We start from the raw sequence: 17,655 nt of genomic DNA, 5'->3' as shown, positions 1-17,655 counted from the left end.
GAGCCTGTCTCTCTCTGCCTGGGTGAGACGGACTCTCTCTAAATGTTTCGACAGAGTGTTCGCGTGTTTCCGTCCCGAGATGCAAAGGACTTGTTACACATGTCACCATCGACTCCCGGGAAGTGTCGCCAAACTTTAGGACATTTAGTTCTCTCTGACATTGTCCCTTCAGGCAGGGTCTGAGCGTGTGTGTGTGTGTGTGTGTGTGTGTGAGGCTCAGAGAGAGAGAGAGAGAGAGAAACCGAATTAGTGAACTTTATGTACAAAAGTAATAAGTATGAAATATGCTTAATCCAGAGAGTCAGAGTTGATCAATACTATCGTCTTTAATAGTTTAGCCCTGGATTTCAGGATCCATCCCTCTCTCTCACTGTACTACGGTTCACGCATTAATCTGTTAAATTGAACTACTCGTGTAATAATACAAATTCTTTGCATGTGAACATTCGACAGCTGGAGCTCTTCAGCGAGTCGAGGCGTCGGTGGAGGTTTATGCAGTGAGAGCAGTCGTAAGAAGCAAAAGCAGCAAAAATCACGTGAAATGTGGGAATATTTGAATATTGTCGTTTTTTTTTTGTTCGAGCGCAGGCCCCGTGGAGAGATGTCAGCTTAAGTGTCAGAAATAAAAGCAGTTGAAGTGAAGGTAAAGTGTTAGAAATAGTGAGCCAGGTTCACAGGCACATTGGCAGTGACAGCCGTTGAAATATAAGCTCACGTTGAATCTATTTTAACCAGCAACAGGAGCAACACGTTGTTTTTATTGAAAACCCAAAAGACGGAATTCAATTCTGAAGCCAAAATTAGGTGATAAATATCGAGTCCAAAAAGCAGTTTGATAGATTTAAAAAAATGTGTGATTGCAGTTAGACGTTTTCTTGGTGGATAAATAAGAAAATATAAGTGTTGGATTTCACTTCTTCCACATTGACGTTGCGGTTGTTCACAGGAAAGAATCAGCTTTCAATCAATATCAGGAATGTTTTTTGTTATTTCAGATTCCTGACTGTCTTTTCTTTTCTACACATCTGCTGTCAGGCAGCGGGAGCTCATTTCAGCATCTGTTGAGTCATCACAGCAAAGAGATAATGGCTCTTTATTAACGGGTAGAAACTATTATGTCAATAAAAATGCAACACAAAAAGATATATACATGACAATTGGAGAAACAGGGATTCCGATATTTTCTAAAACCAGCGGCTCCAGTCCGAACCACTGCTGAGTTTCTAGAGGAAGTAACTGACAGTGCTTTGATGAATGATTAATGTCTGTTGATCCACTGAAAGAAGGCTGACATACAAAAGGGCAAAGTTTAAAAAAGATATCACTCCTACATTTCTGTATATTGGAACAGCCGTTTCCACACCTATAAAAATGCTTTAGTGTTGTGCCACAGACTTTATATAGAGATGGACGACATGAGAGCTCCCCGGTGAAGCCCCAAATATCAAAGAATAGGTCATAAGCCCCGCCTCCTCCATGTTGGCAGACGGCACATGAACGACACAAAAAAAAGTACATATGAAATTCAGTCATCTTAAAGGTTGTCTGTTCATTTCTGTACATTTCATTCTTTGTCCATCTCTATTTAAAGTCTATGAGTATCACAAGTGCACCTGAGAAAACAATGGAACCGCTGCACTCTCACACAGCAGGAGAAGTATCTGAAGTGATCTACTGCCCTGAGAGCTTTTAAATGAAGTACAATGACGTCTGAAGTGGCCCTCAACACAAACATGCTAATTACACGCATGTTGGAGCAGCACCAGACCTTCTGGCTCCATGTCGATCTGCTGCACACGTCAGTGACACGTCAAGCTACCGAATGAAGCTTTGTGTGTCTCTCTCCGTCTCTTTGGTCTTGTGCATTTTGAGAAATGGGGACATGTTGGACCGGCTTCTGTTCTCCAAAGGTCTGGTTGAGGGAGATTTGCTGTTAGGGTTTGGGGGTTACAGTCGGGTTTAAGCACAAGAGCTGTGATTGGTCGGTTTGGTAGCGTCACATGTTTGAAATGAGTTAAAGAAGTTTGTTCCTCTACGGGGAAGCTTTGAATCCATCTTTAGGCCTTTAGACGTGATGGTTCAGGTTAGGGGCTGAATGCATTAAACCGATGAGAGTCCTCAGTGTGATAGAGATATTGTGCGTGTGTGTGGCTTCCTGCCGCCTTCATCACAGACACGACCATGAACAGACAGGAAGAGGCGTCTCTTTCAAAGTAAGATATGGAGGGAATCAAAGTGCTGTTGTCACAAACACAGGATCCTTAGATCTGATTCAGTCCCTTGTTTTCTGTTTCATGTGCAGGTGAGTAAAGGTTTAAACTGACAGACTATCGAAGGATGGATCTAAATAAAAAAGACGTGAACTGTGAGAAGCAAAGTTTTCATATGAGGTCTCGACCCTAGACGTCATCTTTCATAATCTGAACATTTTTGGGTATTGTTTCAATTCATATCACAGTAAAATTAGCACCTTCTTACAAACCTGTTACCTCATTTGACTCAGTATGTATTCAATGAGTAGGTAGATTCCATTGATACAAATATTGCATGTAGAGTTTAAGTTTGCAAAATTTGAACTTGTAATTTATAATTGCTAATTTTCGAAAATTCAGATTATCGCTTGGTAAAATGTGGAAGTGATTAGAACTGTGAATTCCCTCTTCTTCCCTCTATGCACAGTTACTACACTTTCAAATTTTTCTATAAAATCTAATAAAATTTCAAATTTCTCCATCCAGGTCAAAATTAAGCAATTCATTCTAATATTAATGGAAGAATTTTGGATTGTAGGGTTGCAACCTTCACTTCAGGAATGTGACAGAGGAAGGTTGACCCTGTTTTGTTCTGGCCCTCTTAAAAAAAACCAATCAATCATAAAATAGTAATAGAAAAAAGAAGAAATGGTTTCTCACAAAGGGGTCGAACAGTCAAGGGATCGCCGCAGCGCCACCGTGCCACTGCAGCTACTTTAAACTCCTCCACTTTGTTTCATCCATCCTTGATCTTACTATAATGTGACAACCGTGTCAGGTGAAAACCATAACACTCCTTCCTCCGCTCACAGAAACAGCAGTTCACAGTCCACTCGGTGTGGTCGCCCATAAAAAGTTAAAACATTCGACAACTTTAGAAATGCTCCCCCGTTGCCAGCGGGGATGAAGGACCCTTCCAAAGTGGCTGCTTTCCATCTCTTGCAGCCGCTCCCCATTGGCTGTCACATAAAAAAAGGCCCTGGCAGTTTGTTAAAACACCTTAAAGCCGGTTTTTGGAGTCAAAAAAACTGCAGAGACACTTTTTGTTTGCAGGTAAAATTAAAATAACTTCAGGTTTATGGATCATGTTGTGTATTTTTTCAAGCTTTGCATTTGCTGCTCCAGTGTTCCGTGGCATCTTGAAGGACGTCATCGGTTCTTTTGACTGATCATCACGGGGACTTCCCAGACGTTTAAGCCCCTGCAGGTGGATCGGGGGGGTGGAGATCGCATTGTGAGGTCGCACGGCACTCTGGAGAGTCATCAGAGCCACGTTTAATTAAACTGTGAAGTGATGTGCAACTGCGTGGGAAGGGATTTCGGGACAGAGCTGCAATAATCACAGAGCTCATCTGGGCAGGGGATGACAGATCCATCCAATACACGTCCACTCATTCCTGCAAATGACTCCGTGAACCGCAGTGTTGGTCATTCCACTCGACCCTCGGCCCAGATTGAAAAATCTCATCAACCGATGTGAAAAGGTTCTTCAGACATTCGTTGTCTGCAGAGGATGAATCCACATCATTCTGGGAATGTGTGGCAGATATTCATGGTGCAAGAATCCTGATGATTTTAGTTATCCCCTGACGTTTATTTTTAGCGCCACCAGCAGGTCAAAGTTTTCACTTACAATGTAAAAAATATCTCATCACCTACTGGACAAATTGTTTGATGAATACATTCATGATTCCCAGAGGATGATTCTTGCCAAGTACTGGATCAACTGCTATGATATTTAAAAAATAAATTCATGTTCCCCTCCCGATGAGTTTTAATAATATTTATGATCCCTTACTTCTTTCCTCAATAAAATCAGAAATCGTTTTTTATCGGGTTCATTTGACACAATTTTACTTTACTCACATTTGCAGATGATGTCATTGTTTCTATTATATTTTGTATCACAAATACATGTCCTTAAATCCAATGAGAAATATTAAATAAAGACGTTCCAGACTGCACCTGAAGTCGACTGAAAATCGCCAGGTTTGAAGTTTCCCTCAGTAACAACATGAAAGAGACTTTATGTCTGTGGTGACACCGCCAACACAAACTCCTACGGCTTAATTCTGCATATTTCTAATGTTTCTAATTCGTCATTCATTGTTTAAAAATCTGGCCTCTCCTCTCTCTTCCATGTTAACGATTTTTGTAAATGGAGTTTAATCGGAAAAGGATTTAATCAACTGAAAAAAAGGCAAAATAATCACATACAGTGCAAGTACCATGCTGCCCGTGATTGTTTCCTCTTGTTTCCACATGCACTCTCCACGGCGAGCAGGTTCACGGTGTCTGACACACATTATTCTGATTAAAAAGCTGTTCGGTGAAGAGTATTCATGGCTGGGAGCAGGCGGAGGTGACCGCCTGATGACAGTGGCATCAATAATCTCTTCTCAGGCACTGGTCCCCGACAATATGAGGATGAAGATGACCGACAAGGGCAATGAACAATACAAATATTGGAGATATGGATCAGGAGAACGATAACCACCCTATAAATCTTCTCCATAAATCACAACCTTTTCCAGGACAGCGGACTGATATTATCTATTATCTATTTATCACTTTTTAACAGACCGTACTGTTTCTTCGGGGACGTCCTGGTCCATGTGGCCTTCAGGTGCAGGACCATGTTGTCACCGTGTCTGACCTGGGAATGTCATTGCATGTTATCTGCCTTCGGTCTCCTGACATTTACTGTCAGCGCTCAAATATCTGCTCTCTAATGAAGCCGAAACATTGAAGTCCTGCCAGACTGGACTCAATGTGCTTCCAGGGACAGACTAAACATTATATATGCATAAAAATCTAATTGTATTCACTTTCACAGCATAAAAACGACAGAAAAGTACATGAAATATTATTAATTTCTTTTGATGGCTATAGGATTTACCTTTTATAAACATGAAATAATAATTATATTTTCTGATTAATTCAATTTAACCAAATCCTTTAGATTATTGTACAATTAAACTGTATTTTGTATGAATTTTTAGCATAGGATATATTTTCCTCATACTCTGTCTTTATTTGATGGCAAGTGACGTATTATTCTCGACAACCACGACTTCAATAGTAAATACACAATACCACAATCTACTGTAACAGTAACATCAGATGAGACAAATTATGAAATGAGTGTAGTTACAGCTGGGTTTTTTTTGAAGAACGGAAGAGAAAGAAAAAATTATTTTATTGTGAAGTGGGATCTCAGGTTCACATCAAAGGGAGGAGGAGGAGAAAAGAGCTCATTCATAATTCTGATGCAATGTTTTCATATTAAATTCTGCGGAAAATTGGAGGAGACGAGATGAGTCGGGGGAAGCTTGATCCACAGAGAGATTTCATCAGTTATGAGTGTTCTGCCCCCCCCCCCCGAGCTGTACTCTGCAACCACAGCGAAACAAAGTCCACATCAGCGACGGGACAGGACGAGAGGCGGGGGGGAGTGAAAGGGCAGACCTCCTCAGCGCTGGGAATAAACACTGCCGTCACCAGTGGGAAATGCACCATTTGTTTAATGTGCCATTTACAAAGTGGAACCCGTGTAATCCTGCAGATACGCCACCTCGCCGTGTACACCGGCCCTGCTGGAATTTGATCAGGGCTAAAACTGTTTACCGATGTTTGGGGCTTGACATTTATGGAAAGTGGCCTTTAGTAAAAGTCATAGCTAAGGCGTGAAGAGGTTTCCTGATGAGCCGCTCAAGTTTCCCTCGTCTTCTGGGCCGATAAGCCAGACGCTATATATGGCACGATATATCAGTCTCATCACCTGAGACACAGGCGCCATCAGATAGGTGAGAATCAGCAGTGCAATAAATCTAGAAAAAAAGGGCTGAGGGTGAGATTTAAGACTGGAGATTGAACTGAGACAGGAAGTTGTCAATTAGAAGTTCTAATGGAAGATTAAAAAACATCTGTCCGTGGTGACACGCTAACACGATGTCCTTCAGCGCATCACTCCTCCACCTCACCGTGAGAAAATTACGATGACTGTTGATGTGTTCATGTCATGTAGGGAAATATCTATCTATCTACCCACCTATCTACCTAACTATCTATCTATCTATCTATCTATCTATCTATCTATCTATCTACCTACCTACCTATCTATCTATCTATCTATCTATCTATCTATCTATCTATCTATCTATCTATCTATCATCTATCTATCTATCTATCTATCTATCTATCTATCTATCTATCTATCTATCTATCTATCTATCTATATATCTGTCTATCTATCTAAGATTTAATTATCAAACCCTTACACCAAAGCAATATAACGCTCAATATTTTATATTTTAAGCCAACAATATGTTATGAATAATTATAAGTTAGAGAAACACAAATAAAAATCGATAAATTCATTAAGAAAATGTGACTGAATCAAACCACTGTCGTTGTCTATGAAAGACAGAGTGAGATCTATCCATCATCCGGAGTTTCCCCTGACGCCCTGAACCTTCCTGCAGCAGCTGTGTTTCCTCTGTGTGTAAATACAGCATCAGGAGCCACCGGTCTCCATCGACTGCTCACATGACACTTGGGAATCTCGCTGTCAAGAAGGAGTCAACTTTGATTTCGTCTGCCGCTCGTGGAGAAAACCCGTGTGTTGTCCCCGTCGCTGTGTCTTTGCCCTGAGTACAACAGACAGCAGCAGGGTGAGCATGACACATCCGCTGTATGTGCCACCGTCTGCTGGAGAGACCCCGAGGCCAACAGATGAAGAGTCAGCTGAGGTTCGGGCAAAACCGGGGATGTCATGACTCCTGGTGGTCCGCGGCTGTGAATCACAACCGGAGGCGCGTGCGCACAGGAACCAGTGGGATTCAAACGTCCATTCACCAAGTGGAAAGAGGATATTTTACATCAACACGCGATATATTTTTATTTCCATCAGGCGTTCACACTGAACCTCTTCATTACCTCTGGCAGACTAAGTGATGATTCTGTGTGGAAATCGGCTGCTGCTCTTTTCCTGTTAACGTTAATTAAAAATGAATTCTGAGTTCTAATAATTGCAGGAAATTATGAGAAAAAGCCTCAACATCAATTTAATGTGAAAAAGTCTCAATACTTCAAGATATCTTTTACAGTTTTTATTCTTATTATATCACGACTTTATTTCTCAAACATTACTACTTTATTATTGATATATTAATACTGTAGTCTCATTGTATTATGACTTTATTTTGTTCCCATCATATACAGACATTATTCTTGTCAAACTACGAATAAATTCTAACACTACAACTTTATACTCGTAACATTAGTACTTCAAGTTTAGAGCCATTAGATATTAGTATATGTTCATATAATCCTGTTCAGTAAATCATCTTAAACTAAATTAAAAGCAAAATCTGAGATTTTGCTTTCACACCTAAAGATCTTTGTTCCTGGTTTTAAGCCGACCTGACAAACTAAAAGCACAAGATCGAGCCATCTAACTTGTGTGTTAACATCAGTACAACCAAATTCACACAAGATAATAAAACTCTCTAAAGCCACAGAGAAGAGCCTGGACAGGACATGGTCTCTGAGCAGGACATGGTCTCTGAACAGGACATGGTCTCTGAGCAGGACATGGTCTCTGGACAGGACATGGTCTCTGAGCAGGACATGGTCTCTGGACAGGACATGGTCTCTGAGCAGGACATGGTCTCTGAACAGGACATGGTCTCTGAGCACCGGACACAGCCGGGACAAAGTGCTTCTTCTGCAAAATCACTGGGTCCCTCATAATTGATATAACCTCCTCCGTATGTTTGACTATTACAAATGAATTAGGGTAAAAGTGCGACATGTGTGCACGTCACTGTCCGACACATTTACAGGCCGTTCATTTAGTGTGGAGGTCAAACCAAAGAATACACTGGCACTGTGTCTATCGTCCATTATCCACCGTCCATTATTAATGTTCTTTGCAAGTACTGTTAATGACTTCTTCCATTTAATCTCAGCTGCCCTTGTCCTCCTCCTCTTCTTCACTCACAGTTTTCCCTTCCAACCCGACACTGTCTACTTTGTGTCGGTGTTAACACAACGTTGTGTAGTAAGACTCTGAGTGCATTTCATTCTAGCGCATTGATTTTATTTCTGTCCACATGAAGTTCTCTTGACATTTAATATTTATAGTTTAGGTCTTGAGGAGAAAAGTAAATCTGTAAATTTAATCTCACGTCGACTTTTATTTGAAGGGAAGTAATTCGGTGCTAAATCCTGTCAGTGTTAATATCCGTGGAGATGGTGGAGAGTGATTTTCAGGCTCATGACAGATGTGATTAAATTAACAAACTTTAACCTACTGTGCTAATTTGGGAGGGCGAGTTTCCTCTTGTTTTTCACGCACTAAAAATCAGTGTCTCTCAGGAAGGACAGTGTATTTCAAAAGAGCAGACGAGTTTTACTACAACACGTGTTAAACAGAATATTGTATTAAACGTTTAGAATGCAAAATATGTAAAGCATTTATATGAGAGAGGATGGAAAAAAGCTTATTCTTTAGCAGATTATTTTTTTTGTTAATGAATTTATCATTGCAGGCGTAACCATTTGCACTTTGAGACCTGGACCATAACACTGTTCCCATCAACAATATGCAATGTATCTTTATTGCATTTTGAAGTAGAAGCTTCTTGAAGAAGAAGCTGTTTTGGCGTCTATTTGAAAAGAAGAAACCTGAAGCCCTCTCTCCCTCTTTTCTTCTTCTTCTTCTTCGAGGTTATCTGGCAGTCGGCCTTCTTGGTTAGATGTTTATTACAACCAATCATAACTGAGCTCTTACCTTCCCCTTCTAATGACACTACACAACCTAATCTAATTCTTGTTTTTGTTTTGAGCCAACAACAATTCTCTTGAATCTCCATCTTGTTCTTTTTTCCTGAGAGCATCTTCTCTCCAGATTGTCTGGACCTCACATGTCTGACAGAAGGACGAGAGAAAACTGGTCACATTGATTCTCTCCAGCGGAATGAGCTCTCGACAATGAGACGTTCGAGAGCTCCACCTTGTTCCACCGTTCAATTTACGTTCCACTCCGTGTGAAGGACCTGCAGAACTGAATCGACCTCCGCTGGCAGTGAACAAGGGTTCTTCACCCTGTGGCTCAAGCCTCCCCGGTTTGTTTGAGGAAAAATAAATTTCAGAAAGCCCACCTGGTGCAGAAAATCTAACTGAAGCTGGTTCCCCGGCAAGAACGAGCATAAAGAGAAAGGATAATGGCATCTCTCTCTTTATTACGCTACTAACTCAACTATTCTGCTTGGATCCAAAGGGATTATAAACAACTCAAACAAGCAGTACCACTTCAAACAATAAAATACCTTATTAAACCCCAACATGAGAGGGCCTCTGGGAAGGAGGACTTTTGATGTGTACACAATCCCGGCAGTCGTGAATATATTTAGTCTTGCACCAAGAAAAAGAGCAAATCACTCTCCTGACTCCATTCTTCATTCAGGAGCCAAATTCAATAACAACCTCAGATCATATCCCAATCCGTCTCTGAATCATCCCATAGTCTTTGCATAGCCTTAGCCCCACGGCTTAATTTACCACTGTCAGCCTGTGAACTCATCTCCTCCGTAGAAAGATGAATGGGCCGGGTTCCAAGAACAAGATCTCCTCACAAACACCCTCTCAAACTTCTCTGGAGCCACTAAAATTAACTGAGTTTTCAGCTGTGTCAAGCGATATCCGCTGGCAGGGAAATAATGGTCTGACATGGAGAGAGATTTGGCCCCGAAAAGATAGAACACAATTTGTCTTGCACCTTTTGTTTCTCACTGTACAAACTGCTCGACGTGACCAACCACTAGCTGGAGGGTAGGAGGCCCTCCGAGGGGAAATCAAAGCTAAGCGTGTGTTTTCTAGAAAGTTCAATTTCAACGGAAGTTAGAAAACGAGATGAATCACACACATGTTTATCGTTTATTATGTGCGAGCAATTTAAATGGAAAAATTGAAATTGCATCCTTAAGATTTTTAACTCTCTTAAACTTTTCCTTGGTTTTAATGAGAAATTAAAGAGACATTAAAACCAAGAACTGAGACAGGAAAGACTAAATTTGAGCTAAAGCTAAATATTTTGGGAAATATCCATGTTTGTCTGTCATCCATGAAACTGAGTGAATACGTGGAGTTGAAAAACAAACAGAAATTGAATCAGCAAACTTCTCTTCTCAATACAGTTATCGTGGTTATGCTTTTGGGGGAATTAGCCTCGAAAGAGAGCAGCAAAGGTCACATTCTGATTATTTACTAGATTATTTGGCTGTTAAACTCTGGATTTTAATGAAATACCTTCCAACCGAACGATAGCACCTTTTTTCCCTGGATGGATTTTCATGATCCAGACTCATTTGGTTTACTGATGTGTACTATAAGCCACGCTAGCACCTGGCTCTGGGTACTAAGCTGTCGATCTATCATGTGGTCCAGTCTGAAATATCTCAACAACCACTAAAGGGACTGCAATGGAGTTTACTCACATTCATTGTTCCCTGAGGATAAATCGTACTATTCATCCTCTGAATTTTCATCTAGTGGACGAGCTGTGACATTTTGACAGATATTGATGATGTCCAGAGGCTGAATCCTAATAATTTTGGTGATCCAGGGATTTTTCATGGAGCACCAACATACGGTGCAATATCTATAGATCTTCAAATAAAGCTAAGCACAAACATTAAACAGACATTCATGGTTAGTAAAGGATGAATCCTGATGACTTCAGTGATACCGGATTTTATCTCTAGCGCCACCATGAGGTTAATATGTGTGCTTTTGAGTTAACTGTCAAATTTGGTTCAGACTTTCATTCCCCCCCGACAGCATGAATTACGAAAACTTTATCCACAACTTTGGTGAAACCTACAACCACCAACAGAATCCCCAATGTCCTCAGATTCACTTTGCTTCGAGTGCTAATTAGCAAACGTTAGCAAGCTACCAACTGAAATAAGGGAGGAGAAGGAGAAGTTGTTGGAAACTATGCTGAGAGAATGAAATGTTTACAGATCCGGGAACTCCCGATTAAGACGTTTTAAATCTTTGCAAAGCTCACACACAGGATTTGTACAACATCTGGCACCAATTTGGGAAATACCTGTGGCACAGCAATAACAAGGTAAACAGGAGGAACACCTTCACATTACAATATCATGGATTTGTGCTTGTACGTGTTCTGTTCTGAAACCAGCTCCATTCAAATACATGCACTTGTACCACACAGTGCTCTTGAACATGGCCTTAAACCCCATTTACACCAGGCCCAGGAGATCGAAGGGTCGCTGACGCAACCTGCTCCTGCTCCGTTAAGCCTGTAAGTACTGAACAAGTAGGGAAGTAGTTAGAAAGTCTTCCTCTGTTAAAGGGGGATTTATTGTTTCCCTTGATCTGGGACACACAGTGTAACCACCTTGCATATTAAGATTTTCACAACGATTGGGGTGGAAAATGCTTATTTATACAAAGTGTTAACACAAAGAGCCATTGATTGACTGTCTTTATGCAAAAACACATGTATTCATGGTGATATCAGGTATAAATTGAGTCTTAGTCTTGTTATTCATGTGCAGCGGAGGGGAACATGTTTTATTTACCCCCAAAAATCCTTATTAAAAATGTATTTTCCAGCATGTGATTGATAGAAGAGGTCCTTTATTAGACCGAAATAAAAGCTTGAATTAAAAGCTGAAATTCCCATTCTCTGATGCAATTAGTGAGTATATCCAATTTAGTAAAATAAAAAAAAGTCTGCAATGAATTCAACACAATAATTCAAACACACGAAACAAAGATAGAAATCGTAATTAACCGTCTTCCCCGCACCGCAACCCAGTGCACTGTGTCTTCTCTGTCTGTGGCCAATCAAAACAGAAAAACAAAGTGGGCCCTATCTCTGTGTTCTGCTGCTGCCAAGTGTGTTTTTTACACAATGAACCGGTGACAGCATCTTGGGCTGCAACCAACACGGCCTGCACATGATAAAATACACCTCCAGGAGCAGAGGTACAGAGGCACCGTGGTGAATCACCGACATTAGCCATGATGACTGGCTCATACAATACTCTAATTGCGTTGAGTTACCGTGCCCGGATTCTTCTCCACAAAGCAAGGAGCTGTTGCATCACATTGCTAATCAGGCCACAAACATTATCTGCAGCGTCGCCCGATGGGAAACGTTGAGGTATCGTACCAGGAGCTTAAAATTAAAGTATTTTTAGGGTAATTAGAGAAAGAGACCCGAGCACGATACAATTCGAAGCTGTGTCGAGATTCCGAAGATATTTGGCTAAAGAAACATTCATGCATCTTCGAAAAGGACAAAATTATCGTACAAATCCGATAATTATCGTTCTAATTATCTGAAACCTGGACGAACTTGACCACATCATTAAGAAAAACTAACAAACTGTCACATGACCTGCTGTGGATGGTTTGCCGCTGCCACCTGATTTCATAGCAGCTCAGAGTGCGTTTAGTGTATCATGCTTAAAGAGCAGATGCCAAGAAGGGAATGTGTAGTAGCACCACTGCACTCGGAGCCTTTCCAGCACATGTAGGTCTCTTCTCCTCCCTGTGGAAATATAGCTGGTTTTAGGATTAGGGGCCATGATTCATTATGACTGAATTTAATTACAGAGAGAGGTGGCCGACGCATCCCCGGTCTTAGCATATCAGGGTCCCTTCCTCCACTGGCTGGAGGAGAGCGTGGGGGTGGGGTTGTGTGTGCGGATGGATGGAGCGGATGGGGGGGGGGGGAGTAGGAGAGGAGGTGGAAGGCTTCAGGTTACTTTAGCAGAACTGCAATTTGGACGCGTTTACATGGACACACAAAGTAGATTACTGGTCGTAATCAGGTTAAGGTGAGAAAGTCGGATAATTCGTTTTGGTATTTCCCGTTTACACGTTTCTAAAAACCGACATTAAAACAACTCTCTGCTCTACGGTAAACAAGTGCCTGGATATTACAACTCTGACTCTCTGAATCATAGTTATCTCTTTGTTAGAGCCAATAATTACAGCCAATTGGAGGTGAGGGTAGAGTTCCACAACCCAGTTATCTCTGATGTACCTTCAAAGCACTGATGATACCGTTTTTTATATTAAACCAAAATTATTTCCATTTTCTTTTCTGATCACACGTTCATGGGCATCATGAGCATGAAGCCAATACATTATTACTGGATATTAAAACATCTCTGTTTGCCCTGTTGACCAAATTTCACCAAATCTGGATTGTGTCGACTGGTTGCTGTGAAAACAAGTATAGTTATGATATCTTCTGTTAAACCTCAGGGCTCCGAACTTCTGACCCTCGAGTCGGAGGTTGCAAATGGAATGCCCCCCCTCTCGTATATATAGTACTGTCCAATTACTGTCTGTGGACATTCGACTACACGGTTAATATGCGTGAAATGCTGCGTAATTTACTATGAAAAACCGGTCTTGCTAACAAAGGCTCGCTGGCTAAACCTGAACCAATTTGTTGTATCTCTTTCCCTTCTTATAATAAATATGGAATAATACTGCAAAAAAATTCCAACTATCTGAACAACTCTACAATCTTTTCATGCATTATGTGATTATTACAGAATCCCCTCTTGTTGGGGAACCATTGGTCCGGTGGTGGCTTTCCAAAAGGATTACAGTTACACTGTTACAATGCCAAGAAACCAGGATGTGGTTTTACTATCCGTGGTTAAGTAATCAGGTTTCACCTTCACAAACTTAGCCACCATAACCACATTATTCTTCCTGAAAAAGGAAACCTGCTCTCTCGCTCGGATGGATATTTCTGAAATGAGACTAGCGCTGAAAGTGGGGGATAATCAGATTACTGTGCAGCTTCAGTGTTTATTAGAATCAAATCCAATGGTGTTTTGACAGACTTTGAACTCGGGGTCCCACGAGCGGCTGAGGGTAATACATAATGAATCAATCTCAAAACACACTTGACACGACGAGCTGCTCTCCGAAGGCACCTGGAGTACAGGAGAAATAATAGAGACGAGGGGAAACTCAATATCTTGGTAATCTTAAGGAAACATTTGTAATACCTCAAATCTCTTGTCTGCCGGGGTATCAGGCTGCATGGAAGCTCGTCTGAGAAAACACTGAGATCACACTGCTCTCATTTCCATCCATGATATCCATGTGAAACGCAATTAGCCTGTGAAAAACGAGCAACCTTCCATAAGGCCTCATTAGATTTTGAGGAGAAGTAGCTTCTGAATACAGATGCTTGACCGACATCTCACTCCTAACCACACACTTCCTTCTTCTTATCTGCACCACAAAAGCTTCTGGGAGGAGCAGGGAGACATTTAACCAACTTCTTTGTTATACATGAAGTGCGTGCGTGCAGTCGAGCCCCGCCAGGCTTCACTGGAGTGCAGAGGAATGCTTGATACCGCGGTTACGCCAAACACAATAGCCTCCAGTCCACCTGTTATCCACTTTGTAGAGGAGAAATACCAAGATCTGAAAAACTAAACTTTTTTGTGTGTGTGTATTCGTAGCATGTCTATACTCTCAGCACGGGCTGAGGACCGCTCCTGAATTATTCAGCGTCAGACCTGTCGGGGAGGCCGGGATATTCAGAACATCAGCACTTCAAGAAGCGTCGGGAAAACCAAATATTCAGACAAAAAACGGCACATGAAAGAGGAAACAGAAAAACATAAAACACACTTCAAACTGCTCCTCTGCTCCCCTCGCTCACCACGTCCCTTAATATTTAATCAAGCCGGACTTTTACTGGCTACAAGACACGAAGGTTTGTTTTATACCAAACGCCCCAAAACGCCAAAATGATCAACAGTGGTTTTCACCGAGCCGTCATCGCACCGAGACCAATTTGAAGAACCTCAGTGAGGGATGAGACAGAAAGGGAGAGTGAGTAAATAATAAGTGACGTTTGTCAGAAAAAAAAACGACAAACAGCTACACAACAGGACAATTTTCTTCTGAAATGTCCCGGGTCTCTTTGTTCTTCGACAACGCCTCATATAAAATAATGGGCTGAGGTTTATTTTTTATTTACTCTTATCTGAGGGACATTTTAGTTTACAGATTTATCAAATTCAAAGTTTATCTCGAGAAATATTGGCTTTTTGAATTGATGTGTCGAAGCCGCTGCAGCTTCACAATCCTCCCACTTCCAGGCGTCTGCACACTGGGCTTGATTGACAGCTCCCTCACTCCCCCGTTAGTTTTTTTTTGCAGGCGTTGAGGCAAATTACGCCTCGATGTTTCTTCTCGGTGAAAAATAGTTCGGTATCGTCACATACTTCCCTCCACAGCTCCGCCCAGCTTCCACCTGACTGCAGCTCTAATCAGCCGCTGTAATTGAAAACAACTGCGTGGGTGTTTCTTACCTGAGGATAATTAGATGCCGTGTTTACACGTGAAAGCTTTTCCACCTTTGTGACATGTAAGACAGTAGATTTAGTAATTTAATTACTGATTTATATATATTCTCAAGCCACTTATTCAGTATTTAATCTACAACTCTCATTTAACTCTATTTATAGTTTGTTCCACTGCAGAAACTGGGGTCCTGTAAATATTTTTGACTTTTTTCTCTGTGACAAACGACTCAAAGGATTTTTTGTCAATCAGCTAACGGATTAATCAATAAACAGTTTCAGCCAAATCGACATGAGGCCAAATAAGAAGCGATTTTCTGTTTATTGGAGCTTTTCTACATTTCATACCCTGTCAAGCTGCAGCTCCGAGCAGGATGATGGGACTCGGCTCCATTTGCAAACACCAGATATGTTCACACGTCAGAACTAAACAACTTTGGAGTTTGAGCAGCAACCTTGGAGCTCACCAGACAAATCTGGCACCAAAACAGTTATCGTCAGATGAACAAGCTTTAGGAGAGTATAATTCGAGTAGTGACAATACCAATGATAGATTACAGGTGTATAAATACACTTAAATATTTAGTTGTAACTGTAGAGTGTAAATGAAGATGGACAAGATGACACCTGTTGACTGGCTGCACTATGAGTCATCAATCCTGCCTTCTCCATCGAAATGTTTGTTTCTCAAAGATGGTTTCCATTGTTCAAGGCAGAAGTTATCACACTTGTGTATATTTAGTTATTTGACGATATAGAAATGCGGTGAATCCTCCCGATTGACAGCTGATCCTGACTCCCGATTGGTCGAGCCCATGCATCAGCAGGAACTCAATACTCCAGCTACACTCCACTTCACAGACTCTGACTCCAGATGAAGATAACAGTGCAAGATGGCTGCACCATTTTGGATACTTTTCGGCCTTTGTCTTGAATCAGCCTCACTTTACTCCACAGTCTTGACTTTGCCCCGACCTCCTCACTGGACTTAACCCTGCACTGTCCCAGACTTTATCTAAACCCCCGCCCTGTGGATGTGGACCCCCGGCCCTGGCTCTTTACATGAGCCTGATAGAGTTCAAACAATATTCAGTCCTCTCTTCCCTGCTGATAACTCCCCTCTGGTCCACTTTATGCTGCTGTTTCCATCCCCTGCGATTCCCTGGCTCAAATAAAGGCTTTCCCACCATCCCACAGGCCCCCAGGGCGCCTCACGAGCTCTCCCCCTCTGTAAGCCCTCGTCCCTGGGTACCGTGTGTACAATGTCCCCCCCGTCAGCTCCAATAACCCTCCTCTCCGGCTCGGCGTGATGCTCTCACCACTCCCCGGCTGTGCGTGCGACGTGTTTGTGGCACCAGCGAGGTTGAGCAGATGCTAGTGAGGCTGACTTTTGCAGCAACGCCCCGCGCTCCGTGATTCTAACTCATTTGACAGTGAACATCTAATAGAATGCAAATGAAAGGCCTGGCGCTACGTTTGCTCCATAGTTATTATCGTACATTATGGGACTATCCCTGATGCCCACGATGACAATTGTTTCATTATCAAAACTGAATTACTGTCAAGCACAATTCCAGGTTCTTGCTGCCAGGTCAGAAATGACTCATCATGCACAATAACTCAATCTCATGAGTGCGGCAATAAACACGATCAAACACAGACCTCCTCAGTCTCAGTCACACTTGAAGATTTGACAGAAATCGACTACAGATCCTTCCATCGAGAGTGGCTCTCCAATCCCTTGCTCCTCATCCAGGTTCTTCTATTTGCACTGGAAGAAATCCCTTTGTGAGTGTGTGGCAGGAGAGCCTGGGCTAACAGCCCCAGAAAGCAGCCTGAATTATAAGGTGACACAAGTCAATCCATTACCCGGATGGTTAGTCTGATTGCCCATTCTGATGACATCTCTATAAATAAGCGAGATCCAGCATAAGGGCTCGTGTCTGTGGGCTCGCTCCTCCTGTGATGTGGAGCAGCACTCTGCGTCTGACGCTGTGAGTTTCTGCAGTCACTTGAAA

Source organism: Platichthys flesus, chromosome 21 (assembly GCF_949316205.1).
Source record: "Platichthys flesus chromosome 21, fPlaFle2.1, whole genome shotgun sequence".
NCBI classification, from domain to species: Eukaryota; Metazoa; Chordata; class Actinopteri; order Pleuronectiformes; family Pleuronectidae; genus Platichthys; species Platichthys flesus.
This window is presented reverse-complemented; position numbering follows the sequence as displayed.